This window comes from Arachis hypogaea, chromosome 15, assembly GCF_003086295.3.
Source record: "Arachis hypogaea cultivar Tifrunner chromosome 15, arahy.Tifrunner.gnm2.J5K5, whole genome shotgun sequence".
Lineage (NCBI taxonomy): Eukaryota > Viridiplantae > Streptophyta > Magnoliopsida > Fabales > Fabaceae > Arachis > Arachis hypogaea.
The window spans coordinates 100,357,197-100,369,139 of NC_092050.1; the positions used below are offsets into that span (position 1 = coordinate 100,357,197).

Sequence of the window (11,943 nt, forward strand, 5' to 3'; positions counted from 1 at the left end):
TTTCTAGAACTAAATAATATCTTTTCCTATTTATAAATAAATTAAATTTTTAATCAAAATTAAATAAAATCTTTGTTGCTTTCTTTGATGAACGTGGGAACCATTATTCTCTTTAGGATTGGAGTGGGCAGCAAGCAATTGGGGGCGTTCCTTTGGTCTTACCGCCTAACTTGGGAAAAGTCAAGTTAGGCGCCACCAATGCAGCACATAGTTCACGCTCAATCCTTCTTCTGGCACCTAACTTGAGAATAACCAAGTTAGGCACCAATATGGCCAAATATGCTGGAGAAGAAGTGTATACTATTATACATCGTTGGAACGCTCCAGAAGTTAGCTTTCCAATGCCACTAAAATCACGTCAATTAAACCTATATAGCTCAAGTTATTATCATTGGAGTGCAAGGAGGTCAGAGTTGAAAGCATCATTCACTTTCTTCTCTTTTTCTATAAAACTCCGTCAAATCTATCCGAAAGCTACCTGAAATAAACAGAATTGCACACAACTCAAAGTAGCATTCATAGTGGCCAAGAAGTATTTAAATCTTGATTAAACTCACAAATTCGAATGCAATTCACTAGGAAAAGATAGGAAAGATGCTCACGCATGAGCTGCAGAATTTCAATTTTGCACATCGAACTTTCGACGGGAATAATTTTCTCGTTTTAAGACATTTTTAATCTATTCTTCAAACGGCATAAACTTCACGGACCTAATTTTCATATAAGAAAAACTTAAAAGAATTTGGGAGTTCGGAAGCTGAGTTATGGCTCGCCGAAGTTTGGCCAAAAACGATATTTTCACGAAATTCATCAAACCTTTATTTTCACAAAAGCATAACTCAATACCAAGTTTTTATTACTTATAATCAACACCAAAACATACCATATCACAGCAACACAGCCCTATATCCTACCACAACCAATCATACCTCAGTTTTAAACAATTTCTTATTAGAATTTCTCAATCAAATAATCAAAATCATCAATTTACCACCACATGCATATTCATTCCCATCATCCTCATCATTCATCATTAAGATCATCATGCACCAATGCATTCTCACTATAAACATAAATTTCCAAATTCATTCTTAACCCAATTTAATAATTATCATTAAGGGTACTAAACATTTAACACAATCATGCATCCCAACTTATCCTATAGTTATCTAGCCTAAGTTTTTACAAGATATTACATATTAAATATGAGAAACCAAAAACACCCAAATTGACAAGGTCACAAGCCTCCAATACCGAAACCTCAGCACCCAAGGTTCAAACAAGCTCCCAATCTCTTAATGAGTTCCAATCTCACATATACATTACCTAACATATATTATCACATTTATATACCAAATATCAATACTCAAAACTTATAATCAATGGATTAACTAGGATTTGGCAGGTTTTTTATCTTCACCGTGTCTCAAGATAACAAAAACTCACTAATTTCTCAAGCTAATCGGATCCTATAACATCAAAATTCAAAAATCTCAATACCTCACAACATGCAAATTTTTTAAATTGGGGAGGAGAAATTGGAAATGAAAATATGGCTTCCTTACCTAATGGAGTACTGGGCTTTGTAGAGCTTGTCACTGCAAATGTGTGGCTGCAAACGGTGTGGTGATCGGGGCTCAGAGTGAAAGGATATGTGGAATTAAGTGTGAGGTTAAGTTTTGGAAACTCTCCCTTCTCCTTCCAAGAGTGTCCAGCGTGAGTTTTGTGTTAATGAAGAGGAAGAAGAGCTGAGCTCCTCCCTTTAAATGAAAATAGGTTGGGCCTTGGGCCCAATATGGGCCCGGTTTGCTCGGTTCGGCCCGTTCGGCCCGTTCGGCCCAATTTTGGGCTAAGTTCTTTAAAATTAGTTCCAAAATTCATATTTTAAGTAATTGTACTTCTTTAAACTATAAAAATTTAAGTTTCTAATTTCTTTAAATAATACTTAACTTATTGACTAATTATTTATTAATTTTTGCAGATTTTACACATAAACTCATTGAGGTGGGTTGCGACCTACATCTGGAAAGCAACAACAATATATGGTATGAGAACCGAAGGTTTTCAGTATGGTAACAATGCCCAATAGATAAGATATAAGGTTCTGGGAAGCTAAAGGCAATCCTAGAACTTCCCGCATGCATATGATTCAGACTTAGAAACATTTAGAGTGAAAATCCATAAAGGGTTATCTAATCTTAAGAATTTTCTAAATTAACAGATCACCGTTATCACACAGCCTATCCTTTACGCGATCCCATCGCTATCGCCTACCGAGCCTCCTCAATCCCAGCAGAAAACACAAATAGATGTAAGCAAGTAAAACACAAGTAATATACATATATAGCAGGTAATTCGATTAGAATTAAACATGTTATACACTTAGGCAATAGATGCAAGTAAGCAAAGCAAACAAATAGTTAAGAATTCATATGATGGATGCCTGTCCTATTGGCCATGATATCACTTGTCGGTTCAACTGCCAACCCGTCACATCTCATCAGGATGTCGCCTTTCTGTCACGTATATATATGGCCCGTGGGATATAGTGCTCTAGCACACTCTTACAGGATATAGTGCCCAAGCACACTCTTATGACCAAAAAGGATGCGAGCGAGATAGTTTGCCTCAGACCTCACATCTCATCGTAAGCGGGATTAACCACCATTCTTATGTCGGTGCTGCAACCTCGACAAGTGGGATTAACCACCGTCCTCGCCAAGTGCATAGCGACTTACCAATCATAGCACAACAGTAGTATAGAATTCAATCCCAGTGATCACTTCTCATATTTCGCAAGTTCAATAACATTCACTACATTAATTTCCACAATCTCAATCTTTCATTATTCTCAATTCATTGTCACCTCAATACTCCACCAATCCACTCAATTTATTCCATCCTTAGAACTTCCCAAGGCTAAGTCATCGTCTTTAAACTCATAATTAGAAAAATATCTACTAATTCTAGTCATTGTGTTTTCCTTTGTTACAAAAGCCTAAATACTAGCTAAGGGGTTTGATGCACGGAAACTTGTCTCTCAACAAATTCCCCTTCGGCAAGTATACCGAATTGTCGTCAAGTAAAAACTTACAATAGAGTGAGGTCGAATCCCACAGGAATTGATTGGTCAAGCAACTTTAATTGGAGGAATGTTCTAGTTGAGCTAAGCAGAATTTGATTTGAGAGTTGCAGGAAATTAAATGGCGGGAAAGTAAATGGCAAAAAATGTAAATGCTGGAAATAAAGAACGGAATGTAAATGATAGAAAGTAAATTGCAGAATCTTAAATGGGGATTTAGGGAAATGAACATAAAAGTAAATGGCAGAAAGTAAAAAGAATGGGTAAGATCATAAATGGGGAGTTCATTGGGCTCAGGAGATGTTGTATTCTCTGGATCAAGTTCATTTTCATCTCTTCCTCAATCAATGCATTCATTGATCTCCTTGGCAATCTTAAGTGATTGGATTCCAATTCCTTGGCAACCCAATCTCTCAAATCTAGATCAATAGCCAATTTCTTGGTCTAATTGCTCATGAGAAGAGATGAAGTATGGTCACTGGTTATACCACGTGTATTCCTAAATCAAAGTATTGGTAGGATTATATGTCACCATATCCATCCAAACCCCAATTTGGTCCAACATGAGAAATCATTTCTAGCATGATCTCTTCATTCCTCTTCCAAGGTCCGAAGAGATCCAAGTATGAATAGCTTCTTTTCCAAGACAACTACCCAATTGGATGAAGATTGAAAGCTTTCTAGTAAAATCAAGAGAAAAGAAAGAAGAAGAATAATGAAAACTATTATTGATCCATCAAATTACAACAGAGCTCCCTAACCCAATGAAAGGGATTTAGTTGTTCATAGCTCTGGGAATGGAAAGCAAAGATGGAAAATACATTCTGAAAGTAAAACTAGAAGTTGCAGAGAAAGTAAAATTCTACAGAGAGTAGTTCTCTCAATGCCCAAAAGCTCCTTTTCTAGTTCAAAACTACTCCTATATATACTACTCTTCTGATCTTCTAGTTGGCTCTTCAAGTCTTGGATATAGGCCTTTGGATCTTTGAGTTGAAGCAGTTATCATCTTCAGTGGGCTTAGCTTTGCTTGCAGAAAAAGTGAGTTAGGCATGGACATTAGTTAGGACGTTAGGGGTGTTAACATTAAGTAAAAATGTGGGTTCGAGAACGTTAGTGATGATCACCTTTTTCACTAACGTTCCTAACCCAAAATGGTCCACGTTAACTTCAACGTTAGTGACACTAACGTGACCACTAACGTTGCCTCTTGGTCCTTTGCAAACGTTATTGGTATTCACCTTTTCCAATAACGTTTGCTTGTTGCCCTTCCTCCCTACGTTAGAGTCCACGTTAGTGTAGCTAACGTGACCCTTAACGTAGGCATGCCTAAGCTTTGAGAGCGTTAGTGACACTTACCTTTGTCACTAATGCTCCAAACGCCCCTTTCCACATTAGTGCCTCAGGTTAATTGCATTAACGTGACCACTAACGTGGTGGTGATTGCCATCTCTAACATTAGTGACAAAGGTAAGTGTCACTAACGTTGGCTCATCATTTCCTTCCTCCACGTTAGCTTCCATGTTAATGTAGTTAACGTGGCAACAAACGTGGCTAATACTGGCTTGGTCCAACGTTAGTGACAAAGGTGAGTGTCACTAACGTTGGCTCTTCCATGCTCCTCCCACGTTAGAGTTCACGTTAATGTAGTTAACGTGACTCTTAACGTGGCCAATTGTATCTTTTGGAATGTTAGTGGTATTCACTTTTACCACTAACGTTTGGCCTTTCTTTTTCCTTCACGTTAGCTTCCATGTTAATGTACTTAACGTGGACACTAACGTGGGCTATGATGGCTCACGAAGGCGTTATTGTGTTCACTTTTCTTATTAACGTTGCAAGCTAGCCTCCATTCCACGTTAATGGTCATGTTAGTTAGACTAACGTGGCTATTAGCATGGCATCTTCCTTGCTTCCTTTGTCCTGAAATCAAGCAAATAAAGTGCATCAAAGCTAGGTTCTAACTCATGAGATCATGCATCATCTATTTTATCATTCAATTCATGCATAATTCTCATAAAATCATGTAAAATTCACAATGTTTGCTTGAATCAAGATGTAAGTGATTATCTGCCCAAAACTTGCTTATTAACTAAGAAAATGCATGAAACTACCCTAAAACAGTAAAGAAAAGGTCAGTGAAACTGGCCAAAATACCCTGGCATCACAACACCGAACTTAAAGCTTGCTTGTCCCTAAGCAAGTACTGAAACATGAGAATGATGAATGAAATGACAAGAGAAATAAGTCATTATTGTGGAAGTCATGTCCTTGGTTTTATGGGGTTTCATGCATAGCAACTTAGGTTCATTCCTTCACTGGCTTTCAGACCTTTATCATGCCCTGGATTACTCACTTGATTGCACCCTATGAGACTTTTATTTATTGATCCCTTTGTCTTTTCAAGGTTTAATTGTGTTCTTAGACTAGGTGCTTTGTGAGAGGACGACTCTTTAAGATAAGCTTTCAGTCAGTACTCCTGAACCAGTTAGTCCAAGGTACTGGGTGTTAAGACACCCCTAAGGACTTACTCCCTCAAGTCTCTTTCCCCCATACATACATACCATAGGCACATGGTTTATTATTTTCTTACTTGAGACCTTGGTGTCCAGCACCTCTTTGGGTTACTAAGTGTTCTGTAGCAAAGGTTACTCTTGATAGTGGACTTTCAGCTGATAATCCCGGGTTAGTTAACCCAAGTTACCAAGTGATAAGGCACCCCTGAGAGCTTATTCATCCAAGCATATCCCTTACACAGGAGCACCACAGACACATGCCTCAAGATTCAACCCTTGGTGCCTAGCCTTATTTCTTACTCTTTTTTCTTTATTTCTCAACTTTCATTTTTCTTTCCCTTTTTCTTATTAGGATCTTGTTATTTAGCTGGTCTCATGGGGTTTGTTTCAAGCATATGGTTCAGGACAGATAGTTGCCTTCCTACCTTGTTGGTGAACCAACTTAGCTAAGTAATTACTACACCACAAGCTTAAGAACTTACTCCACAAATTGAACCCCACTCTGATCTTTCATAACATTCTCTTTTTATTTGACTTAAAGGACAAGCATACAAGTAAGCAAGGTGAAAATGCAGCAGGTAGCTAGGACCAGCACACATGTGACGAAAGCAAAGAAAATAAACATTAAATTCTAGTGACTTAATCTGAAGAGTAACTATAAATCAAGGGTACATTCAGACTTCCAATTTGAGCACTCATATGGAATCAAGTAACAATACAACCTTTTGGTGGTGACTTCTAGCTATCCCTTTGTTGTCATCATCCATAGCTTCTGCATCCTTCTTTGCCTCCTTGGATGATGGTGCACTATTTTCTAGAAGATTGATTGAATTCTTACAGAGTTATTGAAAGTTGCTTGTTCCCAAAGCACTTGAAAAATAGTTAGCATGCATGTATGCTTGTGAAATTCTGAACTTAACTTGGTGTGTGAACACCAAACTTAGTTCCTTGCCTAATACACATATTGAATATGTGAAAAGAACTTCATTGTTATTAACAAAACGGCTATGAACTAGAAACTAAACTAATGTTAAGTGGTTTCCCTGATTGGTTGGGGCTAGCAACTTACCATTGAAGAAGTGTAGTGTGATTTTAACTAAAATCTTTGGTGGAACACCAAACTTAGAATTACACATTCACTCTTGGATTGTTTTGGTGTTCAACACCAAACTTAGCTCCTCACAATATAGGGAAAACTACTTATAACTTTTATTGAAATGATCATGCAAAGGAAACTACCTTAGGTTGGGTTACCTCCTAACAAAGCGCTCTTTTAGCGTCACTAGCTCGACGATTCCTCCATTAGTTGAGACGATACTTCATTTTGGGGTTTTCCCCCATGTTGCCCACGTAGTGCTTGAGCCTTTGTCCTTTCACAGTGAAAGTCCTCTTTGAACTTTCCTCCATGATTTTTATGTGTCCATATGGCGAGACCTTTGTGACAAGAAAAGGTCCTGACCATCTTGATTTGAGTTTCCCTGGGAAAAGTCTCAATTTGGAGTTGTAGAGGAGTACTTGCTGTCCTTTTTCGAAGCTTCTGAGTATCAGATTGAGGTCGTGTCTTCTCTTTGCCTTTTCTTTATAGATCTTGGCATTTTCATAGGCTTGAGATCTAAACTCCTCCATTTCTTGCAGCTACAAGACCCTTTTTGCACCAGCAGCAATGCTGTCAAAATTTAGTAGCTTGAGAGCCCAGAGGGCTTTGTGTTCCAGTTCTAGTGGTAAATGACAGGCTTTTTCATACACCAGTTGATATGGGGACATCCCGATCGGTGTTTGGAACGCCGTTCTGTATGCCCAAAGAGCATCATCTAGCTTTTTCGACCAGTCCTTTCTTGATGCTCCTACAGTCTTCTCCAGAATCCTTTTCAACTCTCTGTTAGATATCTCGGTTTGCCCGCTTGTTTGGGGGTGGTAAGGCATGGCAACCTTGTGTTTTACCCCGTATCTTAGGAGAAGAGCTTCTAGTGGTCTGTTACAAAAATGGCTCCCTCCATCACTGATGAGCGCTCGTGGGACTCCAAACCGGCTGAAGACATTCTTTCTGAGGAAGTTCATGACCACCTTGCTATCATTTGTTGGGGTTGCAATAGCCTCCACTCACTTGGAAACGTAATCCACTGCTACCAAGATATACTTGTTTGAATGTGAGGTTGGGAATGGTCCCATGAAATTGATTTCCCACACATCAAACAGTTCTAGTTCTAAGATGAAATTCTGTGGCATCTCATTTCTTTTGGGTAAGTTTCCAGCTTTTTGGCATTCGTTGTAGTTCTTTACTAGTTCTTTGGCATCCTTGAAAAGGGTGAGCCAAAAGAATCTGCTTTGTAACACCTTGGCTGCAGTTCTGTCCCCTCCAAAATGGCCTCCATAGCACGAGCTGTGGCAGTTCCACAAGACCTCTCGTCCCTCTTCTTCCGAAACACATCTTCTCAGGATTCTATCTGAACACTTCTTGAAGAGATATGGTTCATCCCAAACAAAATACTTTGCGTCATGGATGAGCTTTCTTTTTTGATGTTTGTTGATTTCTGGAGGTAAAGCCCCAATTGCCTTGAAATTGGCAATATCTGCAAACCAGGGTGCTCTATGAACCGTCATCAACTGCTCATCTGGCAAGAACTCATTTACACTTGTATCATGTGCTCCTCCTTTCTCATGAGGGATTCTGGACAGGTGATCTGCTACCTTGTTCTCCACTCCTTTCTTGTCTCTAATTTCAATATTGAATTCCTGCAACAACAAGATCCATCTTATTAGTCTTGGTTTTGATTCATGCTTGGTAAACAAATATTTAACTGCTGTGTGATCTATGAAAACAATCACTTTGGCACCAATGAGGTATGATCTAAACTTGTCAAATGCAAAAACTATTGGCAGCAACTCCTTTTCAGTAGTGGTATAGTTTCTTTGAGTGTCATTGAGGACTTTGCTGGCATAGTATATCACATGGACCAAGTTACCTTTCCTCTGTCCTAACACTGCCCCAACTGCAAAATTAGATGCATCGCACATCAGTTCAAATGGCAAGTTCCAATCAGGTGGGAAAATGATAGGGGCAGATGACAGCCTCTTTTTCAAGTTTTCGAATGCTAGCATGCACTTTTCATCAAAGATAAATGGTGTATCAGATACAAGGAGATTGCTTAAGGGCTTGGTTATCTTTGAAAAATCTTTAATAAACCTTCTGTAAAAGCCAGCATGCCTTAAAAAGCTCCTAATTGCCTTGACATCACTTGGTGGGGGTATTTTTTCAATGAGTTCCACTTAGCTCTGTCTACTTCAATGCCTTGGTTAGAAACCTTATGGCCAAGAACTATTCCTCCTGTCACCATAAAGTGATATTTCTCCCAGTTCAAGACCAAATTGGTCTCTTGACATCTTTTTAATACCAGGGCCAGGTGATTTAGGCAATTAGGAAAAGAATCTTCGAATACTGAAAAGTCGTCCATAAAGACTTCAATGAATTTTTCTATCATATCTGAGAAAATGGAGAGCATGCAGCATTGAAAAGTTGCAGGTGCATTACATAGCCCAAATAGCATGCGCCTGTAAGCAAACACTCCATATGGGCAAGTGAATGAGGTTTTCTCTTGGTCTCTCGGATCAACCACTATTTGGTTATATCCTGAATAACCATCGAGAAAACAGTAATATGCATGTCCTGCAAGTCTTTCCAGCATCTGATCCATGAAAGGAAGGGGAAAATGATCTTTTCTTGTAGCTTCATTGAGTTTTTTGTAGTCTATGCACATTCTCCATCCTGTGACGGTCCTTGTAGGGATTAGTTCATTCTTCTCATTAGGGACTACAGTGATTCCTCCTTTTTTTGGGATAACTTACACGGGGCTGACCCATGGGCTATCTGAGATCGGGTAGATCACCCCTCCCTGCCAAAACTTCATGACTTCTTTCTGTACCACTTCCTTCATGACTGGATTCAGCCTCCTTTGGGGTTGAATGGATGGTTTGGCATCATCTTCCAACAGTATCTTATGCATGCATATGGCCGAACTAATTCCCTTCAGGTCAGTGAGGGTCCATTCAATGGCATCCTTATGCTTTTGTAATACTTGGAGTAGTTCCTCCTCTTGTTCTTGGCTGAGGGCTGAGTTTATGATCACTGGATAATATTCATTCTCTCCTAAATATGCATATTTGAGGGTGGGTGGCAGTGCTTTGAGTTCAAGTTTGGGTGCTTCTTTTCTTTCATTCTTCTCTTCTAGTGTACCCTGAACATGAACCTCTGTTGTTGCAACTTCTTCGCTTGATGCTGATTCCTCTTCTGTTAACCCCTCAAGTTCTTCTTCTTCAAGAGTCTCTTGTACTGCATCTTCCAGTAAATCTAACCTCATACACTCTCCCAATGGTTCTTGTGGGTAAGTCATGGCCTTAAACACATTGAATATTATCGTCTCATTGTGTAGTCTCAGGGTAAGTTCACCTTTTTGGAGATCAATGATAGCTTCAGCAGTGGCTAGGAATAGTCTTTCCAGGATGATAGAAGCCTTGGCTCCTTCCTTCATATCCAATACTACAAAGTCTGCGGAGAAGATAAAGTCTCCTACCTTCACTAACAAGTCTTCTACTATGCCGTGAGGAAACTTGAATGATCGGTCTGCCAATTGTAGGGCCATTTTTGTTGGCTTGGCCTCTTCAATCCTCATTTTCCTCATGATAGCTACAGACATCAGATTTATGCTGGCTCCTAAGTCACATAGAGCCTTCTCCACTGTGATTTCCCCTATAATACAAGGGATCTGGAAGCTCCCAGGATCCTTCAATTTCTGGGGTAGTTTATGCTGAATGATGGCACTGCATTCTTCGGTTAGTATCACAGTTTCGTTGTTCTTCCAGCTTCTCTTTTTGGTCATCAATTCCTTCAAGAACTTGGCATAGAGTGGCATTTGCTCTATGGCTTCAGCAAAGGGTATGTTAATCTGTAGTTTCTTAAAGATTTCTAGAAATCTTGAGAATTGGCTGTCATCCCCCTTCTTCCTCAATTGTTGAGGATATGGGACTTTCGGAACATATGGCTTCAGCTCTTCTCCCTTTTGACGTGAATTGGAGGTGGGAACTTGAACTTCATCTTGTTCCTCCTTCCTTCCAATTGAGTCCTTCTCTTGTGGTTTCTCGGAGGTCTCCTTCAATTTCTTTCCACTTATGAGGGTGATGGCTTGACACTCCTCCTTTGGGTTTGGCTCAATGTTGCTGCAAAGGTTGTGGCCGGGAGCTTGCTGAAATAGGTAGCCAATTTGTGTCTCAAGTTTCTTGATGGCAGCATCTTGATTCTGTATGTTGGATCGCACTTCCTCTCGGAACACCTTACTGTCTTGAATTTCCTTACATATGCCTTCAAGTAGAGTCTCAATCCTTGAGAGTCTATCTTTGGATGATGGTGAGTTGAGATTGGAGGGGTGAGAAGGGCCATTTTGGCTTTGGTATGGATGTTGAGATGTGTTATTAGGTGGGTGCTGATATGATCTCTGTGTGGAATGTTGGTGAGCTGCATTGTTGTTGGGGTTGTGACGTCTCTGATCTTGGCCTTGATCTTGTTGATTTCCCTATCCAAAGTTTGGGTGGTTCCTCCAACCAGGATTATAAGTTTTGGAGTATGGATCATGGTTTTGCCTAGGTGAGTTTTCAATGTAGTTGGCTTGTTCCTGATCACCCTCTGCCTCTGTATTTACTCCTTTTTGGGCTGTTGATGAGGTGGTGATTGCTGCTATTTAGTTCCTCTCCATCTTCTTGGTAAGGTCAGCCAACTTCTTGGTGATCATCTTGTTTTGAGCCAGCAATGCATCCACGTTGTTTAGCTCTATCACTCCTGTAGTGTTACCTCTTTCAGAGGCATAGAAGTAGTCATTCTCTGCTACAGTCTCAATGACATCTATGGCTTCTTCAATAGTCTTCTTCTTATTCAGAGATCCCCCAGATGAGTGGTCTACTGCCTTCTTTGATTCGTAAGAAAGACCCTCATAGAAGATGTATAACTGTACCCATTCATTGAACATATCTAGCGGGCACCTTCTTGTCAAGTCCTTAAACCTCTCCCATGCTTCATATAGAGTTTCACCATCTTGTTGCCTGAAGGTTTGTACCTCAGCTCTCAACCTATTGATTCTTTGAGGAGGATAGAATCTTGCCAAGAATTTGTTCACCACATCTTCCCAGGTTGTTAAACTCTCCTTTGGGAAGGATTCCAGCCATTTAGATGCTTTGTCCTTGAGTGAGAAGGAAAACAGAAGCAGTCTATAGGTGTCAGGATGAACACCATTAGACTTCACAGTATCACATATCCTCAGGAATGTGGTGAAATGTTGATTGGGATCTTCTTGGACACTTCCT

The 11,943-nt window shown here is 39.7% G+C and overlaps 1 non-coding gene across 1 annotated transcript; it reads left to right on the top strand.

Moving 5' to 3' along the window:
- Positions 1–11,604: 11,604 nt before the first annotated feature.
- On the top strand, positions 11,605–11,711 carry LOC112753917 (small nucleolar RNA R71). The gene has a single exon (XR_003178278.1). It is a non-coding gene; the product is annotated as a small nucleolar RNA R71 (small nucleolar RNA).
- The last annotated feature ends 232 nt before the right edge of the window (positions 11,712–11,943 follow it).